The sequence below is a fragment of the Callospermophilus lateralis genome, unplaced genomic scaffold (assembly GCF_048772815.1).
Source record: "Callospermophilus lateralis isolate mCalLat2 unplaced genomic scaffold, mCalLat2.hap1 Scaffold_73, whole genome shotgun sequence".
Lineage (NCBI taxonomy): Eukaryota > Metazoa > Chordata > Mammalia > Rodentia > Sciuridae > Callospermophilus > Callospermophilus lateralis.
This window is the reverse complement of record NW_027515346.1, coordinates 5,391,788-5,406,876: the sequence shown is the minus strand read 5'-3', so window position 1 is coordinate 5,406,876 and position 15,089 is coordinate 5,391,788. Positions and strand designations below refer to the sequence as shown.

The following is a 15,089-nucleotide window of genomic DNA, read 5'->3' as shown; positions in this document are numbered from 1 at the left end:
TATGCTCTCTCTGAGCCTCAAAACTGATTCTAGGCTTTTCAATAATTAAAATAACAACATTGTGGAGAAAATGCTGCCAATCCTCACTTTGCTACAAAGCTAAATATGACAGCTTCCAAGAACCTGGAACTAGTCAACAACAGCAAATTGATTTGCCTCTTCCTGCCTGGTAGCATGGAAAACAATTCAGAAAAAAACCCGATATTCCAGCTGCTGATGAATTTTTTTTAGCTTTTTGGTAGGTTTGAGAAGAATCTTTGCAAATATGCATATAAGACCCACCAAAAATGTATATAGTACAGGAAGGGTATTCTGGAATTTCTCAGGCCCAGTAAATCCAGAAAACTGATACCACCCAAAGGGGATAAGGGTCAGATCTGTAGCAGTCTACTGGAATATTCTGGAGGAAATGATTACAGGAAAGTTTGGCCCATGACTGGGGCTTTCTCTCCTTTGTTCAAATATTGTTTTTTTGATATTTGATGCTCCCAAAACTTTCATTTAGAGTAAATTTAAAGCATTCAAGATAAACATGGGCTGATCATTAAGTACTTGTCATTTCTGTGTACTTTGTAAATTCAGGTCTGAGCTCAATTCAGGGTTTGGGGCTTGTTGGTGGCTGAGTGACAAGTCTTCATCTGTGGTATTAAGATGACTCTTGGTGGCATTGTTCATAATAAGGAAAGATTGAGTCATTAAAGAGCTTTCGAACATGCTGAGCTTTTCAAGAGTTAGTCAGGTCTCTTTTAAATTTCCCTTGAGGGGATTCCCTGAGCTGCTCAGGGCCACCTGTTGAGATACACGATACACACATTATACAATACATAATTCATTGCTTGCATCAATCCTGTGCAGGAGGTACTACTTTTGTCTCCATTTTACTGAATAAACTAAGACACTAACAGTTTAAGCAACTTGCCAAAAACCTATGGAGCTGTGATTGAAACCTGGGATCTCTGACCCCAGAAATATTCCCATAGCCACTACGTATACACACACATGCACACACACACATGCACACACATAATTTTCTGGTTACATCAACAGTATTATGACCTTCAATGCCTACTGTGCACATCTTAACCTTAGACTTGATTTGGAATGTTAGAGCTGGAAGGAGTTTTCTAGAAAGGAGAAAAGAAAACCTCTAAAAGATAAACTCTATCCTTTCCTTTCTTTCATTAAAAGTCTCACCGTGTAAATTCCATTATCACTCAGCACCTCTTCAGCCCACAGTACAAACTGTGACTTCACATTAAAATGTGTGCATATTCTGATTAGAGACACCTAAATGAATACTCCCCTCAAAAGGAGAGATTCCTAATCCATAGGTTAGATTTTGAATAAGAATTTAGAAGAAGCATATTGAGGAATCTACCAGTAATTTAACCAGGATCTTTCTAACATTTAGAACAACTAAACTGTAAAGAAGTACATATTTCTTTTTGGAATGATTCCAAAGTTTGCATCTGTTCAACTTTCCAACTTATAAACTGAGCCTTTTTAAACTGAACTTGAAACCATTGGCATCTGGCTGAAAGTGAGGATGACATTTGGTTAGGGAGACTCTGGTGGTAAAAGACTAGAAAGAGGTACAGGAAACATTCTCCTTGTGATCTACTAAAACCATGGTCATAGGTTACTTTCTTGGCATAGTAGACCCCCATACCACCAAGTGCTTACACTAGTGGTTAAGGTCAATAGTTCGGTGGCATGGAACAAAGTTATGCCAACCAGTAAATGCAAGTGTCAATCCCTGAGGATCTGTGAATGTAACTTGTTTGGAACGAGTTCGAGGGCATACTCAGTTGCTCTCAAATTCATATATTTCTTAGAGTAAAAGAATAGTGCCCAGGAAATCTGAGGCAAGCCAGAGACTAGATTCTACAGACATGTATCTTCTGTGATGTTCTCAGCTCATAAGGTCCTAAGCTGCTTTCAGCATGTTGTCAGATTCACAGGTTCTGCACTGAAAGTGGAATGAACAACTACATTTTCCAAAGCTCTAACATCCATTTTAAAAGTTGTGACCTGACCCAGTTTTAATGATTCCATAACTAAAAGTTGTTGGCACATATTGGTTGAATTTATTTTTCTTTTGGCCCATCTGATGGTCTTGTGAAGGGGAACATTTTCTCCAAGGGTAATTTGCTTCAAAAATTGTCTTAATGTGTAAATTAAGAAATTTTACACAGAAAGAAAAAGAAAGCCACTATAATAACTGGATTTCATCTGACCTTTGTCAAAATTTTACCAGGTAAAAAGATGCATTTGTCCCAGAAAAACAAAAAGAAAAAGAAATCAATTCCTAGTCTCACTTTTCTTCACTATGACCTAGATCAAGTGGGAACTGAGCCCAGGGTAAACTTCCAAATCACCACAGGGTGTTATCAGGGTTTTTTAATTACATTTTGCACTAATGATTTATACACACTCATCTTCTGCCATAGGATACCAACTTGAAAGAGGTATCAAAAGGAACATAAATCTCTAGTACCAAGGTCTTCTAGGGAATCCCAAGGTCAGATTGGATTTAGTCACAAATGTATTCAATCAGATGCCTCACCTGGATGAGAAGATGGAAAGGTGTACGCCAGATCAACAGAAGACACTATGTAGAGTACATAGACAAAGGGTCAGGAAAATTGGCTGACAATCCCTTAAGAGCTGTGTCTTTGTCCAAGTGTCCCATCTTTTTTTCTGACATTCCTGTGGTTCTGTTGTGATATACAAGATATGGGGATACCTTGCCCTCTCTTTCCCTTTCCCACTCTCCTCCTAAGGTCTTTTTATATCTTCCATTATTACTTTGTCCTGAATGAAGTCTTGACACAATAATAAGAAACAATATGAAGACTATTTAAGGATATCTCCTGGGTATACCAAAATATTCCATGGTCCTGATTGGGAAATAGGGCTCCAAGATGCCAACATCATTAGCTAAAATGCTGAGATTTTCAAAATGGATATCTAATATCATATAAATAAAATTAGACTTGAATTGATTCATATATTTACAGAATTTATGTGAGATATTTTTATTAGTCCTTTCATTTAGTTTCTGCCTTCTGAAATTAGTACATCTGCCTGTTGCCAAAACTATACTACTATTTTTGTAAATAATAAAGATAAGCATTATAGTTTATACAAATTTCATTTGTAAGATGTTTGTGGGTCTTTGATTATCAGCTAAGCCACTCTTTACATTTCTGAAGTTATTTCAAATATCATACAACAATATGCACGTGAACTCAAGTAACTTCTAACATAATCAGGGATTCCCTTTGTCTGGATCTGAGATATAGGGTTGTTTTTAAAAGATAAAAGCAGCTTCTTAAAAATATTGCAGGGCTGGGCATGGTGGTTCATGCTTGTAAACCCAGCAGCTTGAGAGGCTGAGGCAGGAGGATCACAAGTTCAAAGCCAGCCTCAAAAAAAAAAAAAAAAAAAAAAAGCAAAACAGTAAGCAACTCAATGAGACCCTGTCTCTAAATAAAATATAAAATAGGGTTAGGTATATGCCCCAGTTGCTAAGTGCTCCTGAGTTCAATGAAAGACTAGAATTAAAAGAAGATGATTATCATATTGAAGCACATTTAAAGAACATTATCAGGGAATCTGATTTACAAATGCTATGTTGAACATAGTCATAATTAGAAAAATTTTACCTAGATAAGCCCCCGTAGTTGATTTTCTGTTGTACCAATACTCTAGCTCCTGTGTGACATTTCACTCTAGGACTCCTGAATGAGGCAGATTGTGAGCATCAATTAATCAGTCACAGATTATAACTGAATATCTTCTCTGGAGAAGGAGCTGAGCTTCAGAAAATATTTTCCTCTTAACTCTTGTATTATTATTATACCTGGATGGGGGCTAAGGTTTGGTGCTTAAATGAGGGTGACAACAGTGACCAGGAAGAAAAGCAAGTAAGTTTATTAATAGGGATTCAGCAAGGACTCAATGTATATCCCTTAATTTATCCCTCAAAGATCTAAGTGATCTTTGGATGGGATGCCCTGAGAACTGAGAAAATGTGACCAAAACTTGCTCCCAAATAGGGCAAATTTTGGACCATTTCAGACTCATGTGGAATGAAGAATTAACACTAGGCCATAAGAAAAACTTCAATAAATTTTAGAATAGTAGCATAGTCTATGTTCTGTAAATATGCAATAGTAAATTTAGAATTTTTGAAAGCAGGAAAAAATAAAGTCCTACTTGTATGGAAAGAAAATAATACCTAAGTTGGAAATTAAATCAAAAGAGAATTTTAAAATATGCATAATTACCAACGAAAGTGTTCAGTGTCAAATTTTGTGGGAACACAGTTAAAGCAGTACCTAGCAGGAAATATATAGATTTTTAAAAAGTTAATCAAGATAGAAGAAAGGTTGAAAACTTAAACAGCAATATAACAGAGATATACCTCAAATATATCTTTTGAAATTGTATGTTCTATTCAGACATAATTTTTTTCCAGATCTGAAGGACATAAAAATCATATCCATGCAATCAAGAGTATCTATGCAATCAGATGTAACATGATGACACATCACTGTGTTCCATTCCTTTCTATTAGCCCCTCTAAGACTGTTAAATAGAAAAAAAATGAGGTCAGTATTAAATAGATTTGGTCAAGCAGCATCTCAAATTTATATATAAGAGAAAACACTGTCTGGGCTCAGTTAGTAGTCTAAGATGAAAGATTCTCTGGTTAAACTATGGTTTGATGAAATCAATGTTTTAAAGAAAGACCTACACCCACCTAGAGCTGCCAGTTTAACACATCTTGTGCACATTTTGTTTTCAGCTAGGACAAACCCTGAGGAGCCCTTTCATCAAGTTTGTAGCCCATGCAGTTTTTTTTTTTTTTACCATCTTCTTGGGACTGTTAGTGGTAAATTCATCTGACTGAGATGAAGGTGTTAAAACCCTGCCCAATGAAACCTTTCCAGACTACCCAAAACAGATCTTCAGAGTGAAAACTACACAATTCTCCTGGGCAGAAATGCTCATCATGAAGTGGGTCTTAGGTAAGCAAGTTGCTCTTTCTTTTTATTCTCCCCCCCAAATTATAATAGGCCATTATTAAACTCTGATTTCTCAACTCAACCTCCCCTCATGAATATACTCTTGGCAGACAAAATAGCAAGTGGATGACCAACAAGAAAGTCAAAGTCAGCTTTTATGTGAGCTCATGTTTAAAATGCGTAGGCTTGTAAAATAACTCCCAATTTTAAAAGAAAATATTTGGGGAAATTTTTGTAAAGTATTTGTCATTAAAAATGTATTAAAAATGATTGAAAAGTGGTTTGCATGGGAAACCTTATTTTGATCATTTAAAAATAGTCTCCTGAAAGCCTTAAGAAATAAAGTTCTGCTTCTAAAAAAAGGATAGAAAATTGTATAGTTTTAAAAATATTTTTGTTATGGCAGATACATAAAATCTTGATAATAAATATAAGTATACAATTTAGAGGGTAAAATTTTCTCATTATTTGTGTAAGAGGTTTATTTTGGTTCACACTTTTGGAGGCTAGGAAGTCCAAGATAAGGCAGCTGCATCTGCTTGACAGCCTTGTGCTATGTCAACTTGTGGTGGAAAGTGGAAGGGCAAGTGGGCATGCACAAAGGAGAGAAAACACTAGGAGCAATGTCACTTTTATGAAACTTCACTTTCACAGTACCTAATCCAGTCCCACAGAGCAAGAACCCACTTGTGTGAGAAAGCATCAGTTCACTCATGAGGACCCCATAACCCAAATACCTAACACGGGGCCCCATCTCCCAATACACTGGGGATCATGTGAGTTTTGAACCATACTCAATCATAGCTATTGTCTTCCATTAAAGAGTGGGGCTGCAGTGTAGCTCAGTGGAGGAGCACTACCAGGCATGTGTGAGGCCCTGTGTTCAATCCTTAGTACACTACAAGGGGAAAAGATTAAAGAGGGTTTTACTTTATTCAGAAAGGATATTTGCACATCATTTTCATTCCTTTCCACTTGTTCTTAGAGTGGATCTGGAGAAGCTAAGGATTATTTACCTTTGTATTATGGAGATTCACTTCTGAGGTCTCTACTGAAAGTCCTGTTGGTCAGTAAAGACTCTCAGCTCTTATGGTCAGAGCTCTAGAAACTGTCCAACTTATAGCTCCCTGACCGTTGTCTTTGAAATCCACTTTTTGTTTTTATGACTTATTATTCAAGAACATTCAAATTCTTTAAATTTCTGGAATTTTTTGTTTGTTTCCTTCAGGGAGTTTTGTTGATTGGCTTGCTTGCTTGCTTGTGTTTGCACAGTACCCTTCTCTCTGGAGCTCTGTCTGAGCTCTAATCTCAGCCTCTTCACTCAGTGAGACTGCCTGCTCTGTTTCTGGGCCCCCTCCTATGCCTGGTAGACTGGAATGTGCTTCCAGAAAGACAGCCAGTGTCCTCATATGACTTATCTCGTGGTTCCCATTGCTTAGGAATCACAGACTTATGCTATCTCCAATGTCTAAAAATAATTTTTTTTTCTTCTGTTATTGCAGAGTGGCTGTAAACAGAAATCAGCATGTTTTTTTTAAAGCATAATCAGAAAAACACTATCAGACTTAAAAGAAAATTAAAAACTTCTTAATGTCTTCATACATCCAATTAGTAACAAATGCCTCTGATTGAGAGAGGTATGTTGAATAAGTAACAGCATGACTTGCTTCCTCTTTTCCTTCAGATCTCTGTTCACATTTCACCTTTCAGAGTAATTGAGCAGATAGGAGCAGGTACACTTATCCCCCTTCTCTGATAAGGTAAAAAGCATTCTAGGCAGAAGGAACAGTATAGGTTAAAGCCTAGAATCCAAAACAAGCTGGATATGTTCAAAGAACATCAAGCAGACTAATGTGGCTAGAATACATAAATACAGAGGAGAAAAGTAGAGATGAAGGCAGGAGAAGAGCTTTGCAGAATTCTGGGCACAGAAATAATATCATGTGAATTCAGTAAAGAGTCAGTGACTGCTGTGTTAAGAACAGATGATTGGGGGACAAATAGCAGAAGCAACAGACCAGTTAGGAAGCCACGGCAATTATCCAAGTGGTCAATGATTAATTTAAGGGGGCAGGGGATGGTGATTATATTTTGAAGGTAAAATCCAATAATATTTACTATTATATTATATGTGGGATATGAAATAAAGAGAGCAAAGACAATTCCAAGTATTTTAGCTCAAGCAATGGGATAGCACAAAGCCATTTACTAAGATAGGAAAAGACAAAAATCAGTTTGGACAGGGAAGAGAAATGGAAATCAAGACTTCAGCTTGAGATCTATGTATTAGACATTTAAGAGTAAACATCAAGTAACAAATGGATATATATATATATATGTCTGAAGTTCAGAGGAGAAATGAGTATGGAAACAAAAAATTGGATATACCGGTATATTTACGTAAATTATATGAGATCACCTTCACTTTAAATATAGACAGATGAATTGAGGATCAAGCCAATGGTTTAGGTATGGAAAGATGTGAAGTATACAGAAAAAGAGATGAGGTAAAAGGATAACCAAGAGACCTTCTTCACAGACTTCTGGTGACCCAGAAGTAACTATATCAAGAACCAGGGAGTGATCCTTTATGTCAGACACTGCTGATGGATCAAATAACATGAGATCTATGGACCATCAGCTTTGGAAGCAAAGTTCCTGAACAGGTGGAGCAATGAGATCCAGGGTCCAATTAGAGTATTTGGCCTTAACAGGAACATGGAAACTTCATTTATTGTAACAGGAGGGAGGGTGAAGGTATAGTGCAGATGGTGTGTTGGGATGCAGTGATGGGAACATGTAGATGTTCTTTTCTGATATTTTATCCATTTTTCTCAGTAAATATGTTTTAGTTATCAAGCATTTGCATTAAGCATTTAGTTATTAAGGACTACTAAGGAAGCAACTATAAATAAGAGTAGTATTATCTTGTTCTAAATATCTTCTAGAGCTCTTTAATTATGAAAAAAAATAATCATGATGAACTTTAAGAGATAACCTTTATGTTCATACAAAAGGCTCTTTTTCTGGTCCATTATGAGATCTAACATGTATCTAATCCACTCTCTGCTCACAAGTAGCAGAGCATAAAGTTGTACCAGACCCCTGCTGATGGCATCTTAGAATTCTGTTCCCAGACACTGCCAAGAACGCCTTGAATCAGTTACAAAGACAACTGCACAAACCTCTCTCCCCATGACATATCACACTCATAACTGTAGTACTTCATACAGAATGGTTATGAAAAGACCCAAGTCATTGTTCCCTCTTTGCCAGAATTAGCTCTAGAATTGAAGAGAAGCTTAGGACCCAACAAGTCCAAACTGCTCAATGCAGGGGTGGAAATTTTAGCCATAGGAAGGTGAATCACCTTATCCAAGTATTCCAGTTTCTGCCATTCCCAATCACATGCCTCAATCTGTTCTCTGCACAAGATAAAGTGATCCATTTAAAAGGTACACAAGTCTTGTCACTTGACCTCAGAAACTCTTCAGTAGTTTCCCATCTCCCTCCGTGTGAAAACTAATGTTATCACACAGCCCATGGTGCCCTCAACTCTCTGCCCCATCTCTATGGTTCCTCCTGCCACATTTCCTCTCACTCACCATGTCTTAGGCCCACTGGTCTCCTTGCCTCACTGCTTCTGCCTCAGAAGTCCTGACTAGGCTTGGCCCCTGTGCCTGGAGAGTTCCTCCTGCAGGGAGCTGGGTGAGTCACTCCTTACTTCCTCAGGTCTTTGCTCAGAAGTCCCCCTTCTGAAAATAAGGCCTTTTTTGAGTCAACCTGTATAAAATTGCAAGTATCCCTATCCTACTTCCTTCTCTTCTGGTTTTCCTCCCTTCTCTGATTTTCTTCATAATAGTTACCACCTCTGAAAAGACTCTATGTATGCTCACTGTTTCTTGTCTAAATTAACATTATTATTTCTGCAGTCACACAGATTTGCAGCTGCTCTTTTCATATTCTATTTAATTGCAGTCCTCTCTCCGTATGGACATTTAATTTTCTCAATGACCTATTTCAGTGGCCACATATAATGCAATACTCTACAATATTTCCCAGCCTCCTCCGATTGAGCATATTGATTATTCCTCTTCTGCTGTATCATTTCACAGGATGGTTAAACCCAATTAGAAATATGTTCTTCCTTCACTCCAAATGCTTTTCATGGTTATCAGCAGAATTTTAGAAACTTCTGTCAACCCAAGATATGTAAAGCATTGGATGGAGAGGTTAAGGCCATGCAGACACTAAGAATATATAGCCAGCAGGGTAGGAGAAAATCCAGGAGGACATAACATCAAGGATGTCAAGTAAGAAGCATGACTGAGTACGGAAGGACAAATTTACTGGTAGGCACATATATTCTTTAGAACTATATATTTGCAGAGTATAAAGTGAACCAGAGACTATAACTCCTTACAGCCTGAAGAATTCCCAATATCAGTGTCCTATGTTTATTACCTGATTACACGCAGTAACTCTAGAGTAGTTGAAGAACTTATAATAAGCTTCTCAACTGGAGCATGTATCTGCTCATCAGGGGAGTATATAAAATGTTAGTAGTTCCCAGAAAGCCATTACAGTCTTGGAGGTCAGGAAACGTCGCCTAACGTGATACCTCCATATAGGAATAGAATCATTTCACTCTGCCCCAATCTCCTAGAAAAGCTGGCAGTGTATTCTTAAACAGATGCTACAGTACTGCACACTCAATTGGAATGAGATGTAAATGTCCAGATCAGTAGCAAAACAAAAAAAGTGTTAGGGGAATGAGCTTGGTACCAGGTGTCAGGAAGCCCATCCTGACTGTGTCACCCTCTATTTAGTGGCCTTGCCTCTCTGGATTTCAGTTTCCACATCTGTAAAATATGAAAGTCTAGCTATTGCCTCACCCAAACCCACCTAGGATTTTAAACTCTGAGGGCAGTGCTACATCTTAGCTCCAAAATCACACTCTTAGGCTTGACCAAGAGTAAAACTGTAAAATCATGTGCACTGAGTTATTTTAACGGACTCTGCTTACATCTAGGTAAGTTTTCCTATCAAAATATCCCAAACAATTTTCCAAAGTATATTCCAGAAAGCCAGGCCATGTGGCTGCCCTGCGTATCACATTTATGGGGTTCCTAGGCACTCAGAATGAACCCCAGTTTCCTTAGCACTGCCTAAAAGAGAGCTTTTCAGTAACTTCACCTGAAGCTACTGCCTAACCCTTGAATCTTATGGAGCACCTCAGTTCCCTGGAAAGACCCACTCCCCCTTATGTCTATGGCTACCATCTGGAACATTTTGCCAGCCCTTGCCCCTTCACCTAGTCAACCACTTGTCCCTTGCCCTAAGTTCCCCTTCATGGACTCACACCTTCACTGAGTCAATGGATATGTGGTATGCCAAGGTCATTTGACTGTAATGTTGACTTTCCTGAATATTCTTCATTACAACATCTGTCACCCTATAGCTCTGTGACCTGTGGACACATCTGTCTCCTGCACTAGACTTAAATTACTATGAAAATATTATCAAAAGCTCAGTCCTTGTCCCCAATGCCAATCTAATAACAAGGACACAGATTTGAGGAAAAAGAAGTTTTATTTCTTACCTAGCAAAGGAGAAACACAGTGGACTCTTGTCCTAGAGACAGCAATTCTGCTAATCAGCAGGAATAGGGCCTTTCAAAAAGGTGATGAAAAGGCTACATTACAAGTGTCCTCTGTTAAGTCACTTGTTAATTTGGGAGGCAGTCATTTCTGAGATTTCTGGTGCAATCCCCAAAGTCTAGATTACGTTGCTCCTATGGTGGATGTGTACTCAAGAACAGATAAATCTGCCTAAAATGGGGAAGAAAGGTAAATCAGTTTCCCAGAAACTAAGATTAGGCATGGGGAGAGATTAAAGAGGAGCAGGGAGAGAGGAAAAGAACAAAACATGTCCAGTCTAAAAATGAGTTGCCATGGCAGAATGGCAAGGGCTATATTCAAAAAATTAAAGTCAACCACTGTTACAAAAGACTACCATTATGTTGATTGTTGCATCCCCAGAATGGCGCCTGGCACAGAAGTGAAAGTCAACATCTGGTCCATGGATAAGTAAGTTGCTGACCCATCAGAGTAAGCTTGTACTTAGTGAAAGGCATAGTGGAGTCAGCACAGTGGATAAAAAGAAGCCTGGACTGCCTGTGTGACTTTGCACACCTCACTTGCCACCTTTATATATGAGTTTCCTCACCTGTAGAGTGGAGATAATCATAGTACTATCTACTCAACTAGAATGAAGATGCAGTGTTTATAAAGTGGTTAGCACAGGACCTGGTATCTAGAAGGAACTCAATAATTGTTGGCTACTATAATTAGAAAAGAAGACAAAGAAGAGAAGGAATTTCTTGGGATACTTTTAAACCATGAAAGTGTCTAAGATCCAGAGATTTTCAAATGACTGGCTATTGAGATAGTGTTTGGATATTAGGGCCTGTAGATACAGAACTCTCAGGCATATTTGCCCTTCTGTGAGTTCACAGAACCTCGGTATCCTGGACCAATGATAAGAAATTGGCCTGAGGGAACAGAAAAGCAAATGTGGGGCCCTGAGATGGAGAAGAGGAACCCCTGGGAGCAATGACCATTTAAAGACTGGGCATATTTAAGCCACGCAGAACTTCGAAGTGGAGCCCTTCTGAATGCCATCTGAGCCTGGATGGAAGTGAATGCTATTTTAGCTCTCAAACTCCATCTCCACAGCCTGCAGGTCATTATTCAGAAGCAATGTACATCAAGCTACTCATTTCCCCTGAGGCTTCCTGGCAAGTCCCAGCCTGTTCCTTGGCCTGGTCCCCTTCTTAATTATCTCAGACCTTGTTCTCTAAGCTCTAGGCATCCCTAAGTGATGAGAATTTGGCCTGAAGTAGGTTCACGTGCCCAGTATCCACAGCCCTTGATCTCTTGGGCTCTGGATACTTTGATTGGCATGCTGGAGGCAAAAGGCCCTGAGGCTCAGCTCCTGTATCAAATCCTAAACTACCCTTGGTAACTTGGAAGTAGGGGGCCTCATTTCACTCACTAAAGTAGTTAATTTCACACATTTCTTTTTTTATTAAGCATTTCTGCTGCTCAAACACTTGGGCCTGTTACTTTTACTTATGGCCTTGGAATAGTTTAAATTAGTCTGGGAAAGTTAATATATAAATCTAGGAAAACTGATGCAGACATTTGACCACAGAGAAAGTGATTTGCAATGCGCAATGAGGTGTTACACTACCCATTAGGAAAATCAGTTTTCTGTACATAATTTGCATTTCAGATTCAAATAGCTCTTAAGTATTTGAAGTTACTCCAAAATCTCAATTCATTTATTTTACAAATATAAAATCTGAGGTCCCACAGCAAATCAAGGAACTTATCAAAAGTCACACTGTCATTAAATGTTGAAGCTATAACCTGACTCCAGGATTTCCTAAATTAAAGCCAATCACTCTAAGTGATAGTCTGTGATTCTCCTAAGGCTCAGCTAAAAGCAATTTAACTAAAACATTAGGAATTTTAATTTGGAGGTAGAGGAAATCAATAAACGTTTTCCAGCCTGTAATGGTTTTTCTAATAACATTTTAAAAATACCTATTTGGACAGGCAAAATGAAAGTATATTTCAGTGTTTTAAGAAAATTATTATTTCATTGAATTATCATGCAAATTTTGAGAGGGTATGCTTTAGAAGTAGCTTTATTAAAGCAGGGTGGAGGGATGGAGAGTGAGGGAGGCAGCGGTTGGGGGAAGTCTTGTAAACAGATCTGTAGTGTTTTGGGATATTTAATATTGTGGGAACTCCAATTTGATCTTCAGCACACAATGCCATGACTCTTCTCTAAACAGCTGCTCTCAAATTATTTTTTGCTTAGAAAAACATTTCAATTCTTTTTATTTTATGGGCCATTTCCACCAGAAAAAAGAAAAATTCTGGCAAAACAGTTCCTGTTCAGAGTCCCAGAAGAGTATAGGCAATCAGCTCATCACTCACACAAGAGCAGAGTTGGGTCTATGACCAAGTCAGTCGGACTCTGGCTAGGGTAGTGCCACCATCATCCTCTCTCTGCTCAAGCATCATCTTTGACTCCAGGCTTTTCAGCAGCTGAACTCTCAAAGACCAGTGTATTATGATGTGGGTATCTGTCAATGTGTGTGCATTTGAAGTGTAGTGAAAAGAAAAAAAGTAAATAAGCAAATGACTGGGGGTTGAACTGTTGGGGACTGATGGGTAGACCTGATCTGCTGGAGTGCAGAATGTATGGAGATAGAGGAAGATCGAAAAGATCAACAGTCTAGCTTTGGAATTTGGATGTTAAATAAGGGCTACATCGCAGGTGTTTGAAAAGGAAAGGTAACCATAATGTTATCTGTACTTCATGAGGTAAGAGAATGGAGCTGAAAACCAAAAGGGCAGGAAGGATCTGAGAGTCTACCAGAGAAAGATGTGCAGAACTACTTTGATCACTGATGACAGCCAGAGGAGTCAGAGATGCAGTAGAGAATACTGGGCAATGGAGAGACAAAGTGAGGATGGGAAGGATAGGGAGGCCAGCTTGGAGTAGTTGGTATTTCTGCCACTGGCAAGATAGTCACTAACAGCAGTCTCCACAGGGTGGGAATTCAGCTTTGAAGCTCTTAAGAAGAAGTAGGAAGATAGTCACCTGACACTACAGTATTAGTGCAGATCTAAAAGAATACCCACCAAAGTATTAGCCCAGGCCACCTTACAGGGCTGAACTGGAAAAGGGATGGGGGAACTATTAACATAGTTTATGCCTTTAAAATCCAATAAATTATTTTTCAAAAACCAATAACTGAAAATTAAAAATTAATTGTTTTTTTAATAACTAATAACTGCTAAGTGGGGTGGCTCATGTCTGAAATCCCAGCAGCTTGAGAGGCTGGGGCAGGAGGATGGCAAGTTCAAATCTATTCTCAGCAATTCACCATGGCCCTAACCAACTTAGCAAGACCATGGCTCAAAATAAAAAAATAAAGGGCTGAGGATGTGGCTCAGTGGTTAAGCATCCCTTGGTTCAATTCCTGGTTCCAAAAAACACCTAATAACCACATACTAAAGCTCATTGAAACAGTTACATAAATATAAAGGAAAGAATTCTAATCTGTAAATTAGAAAAACTGGGTTTTAGGTCATATGTGGTACCTTAAGAAATTCCTAGATTCAGTTTCCCTATATTTAATCAATGACTGAATGATCCCTTAAGACGTCTACCATGTGTAAATGTCAGCAATCATATTTCCCCTATTATGCCTCCAATAAACTATCAATGGTTAAGAACTCTTTCCTCTCTTCCAAAAAAGAGGATTGTCTGTAAGGACAGGGACCAGTGAGGTGTCTTCTCCCAATCTAAGGATCTCCTGATTCTAAGCCTTTCTTTGAAGGCACATTTCCCTTTGCTTCTGGTCATCAACATTCCTAGCGCCAAATAGTTGACCTTTTCTATCATATCTCGGTTCCCTCCTTGCCCTCTTGTGGTCACAAACGCCAAAGAAACTGAAAACCGGGCCTGGTCCTCTCTGCCTCACGCAGGAATGATCTGGTCCTAATGTAAGGAGATCTGGGAGGAGGGGCTGCGGGAGTATGTGTTGCACCTGTGGAACCTCCTGGATTTCGGGATGCTGTCTATCTTCGTAGCCTCCTTCACCGCACGGTTCATGGCTTCCTGAAGGCCAGTGAGACCCAGCTGTACGTGGACCAGTACGTGCAGGACATGCTGCACAATGTCTCACTTCCGCCGGAAGTGGCCTACTTCACCTACGGTGAGTCTGGATCAGCCTGGGTGCATCTGAGCCCCTGCCCTGGCCCTTGACTAGGACGGTGTCACAGCCTGCAATTTGCAATTTGGCCAATTTGGGTCTTGTGGACTGACAGCCAGGTCAGAGGCCCCCAGAATACCTTCTTCCTTCAGTGCAACCAGCTGAACAGAACGTGGAGTTAATTAGTGACTTAGAAATGCATCTTTCTGTACTAAGAAGAATGAGTTTGTTTTGGAAAGGTTGTTGGGGGTATTCCTGTA

The 15,089-nt window shown here is 39.0% G+C and overlaps 1 pseudogene; it reads left to right on the top strand.

Moving 5' to 3' along the window:
• Positions 1-15,089, top strand: part of LOC143637807 (short transient receptor potential channel 7-like) — a 108,958-nt pseudogene that overhangs the window by 73,232 nt on the left and 20,637 nt on the right.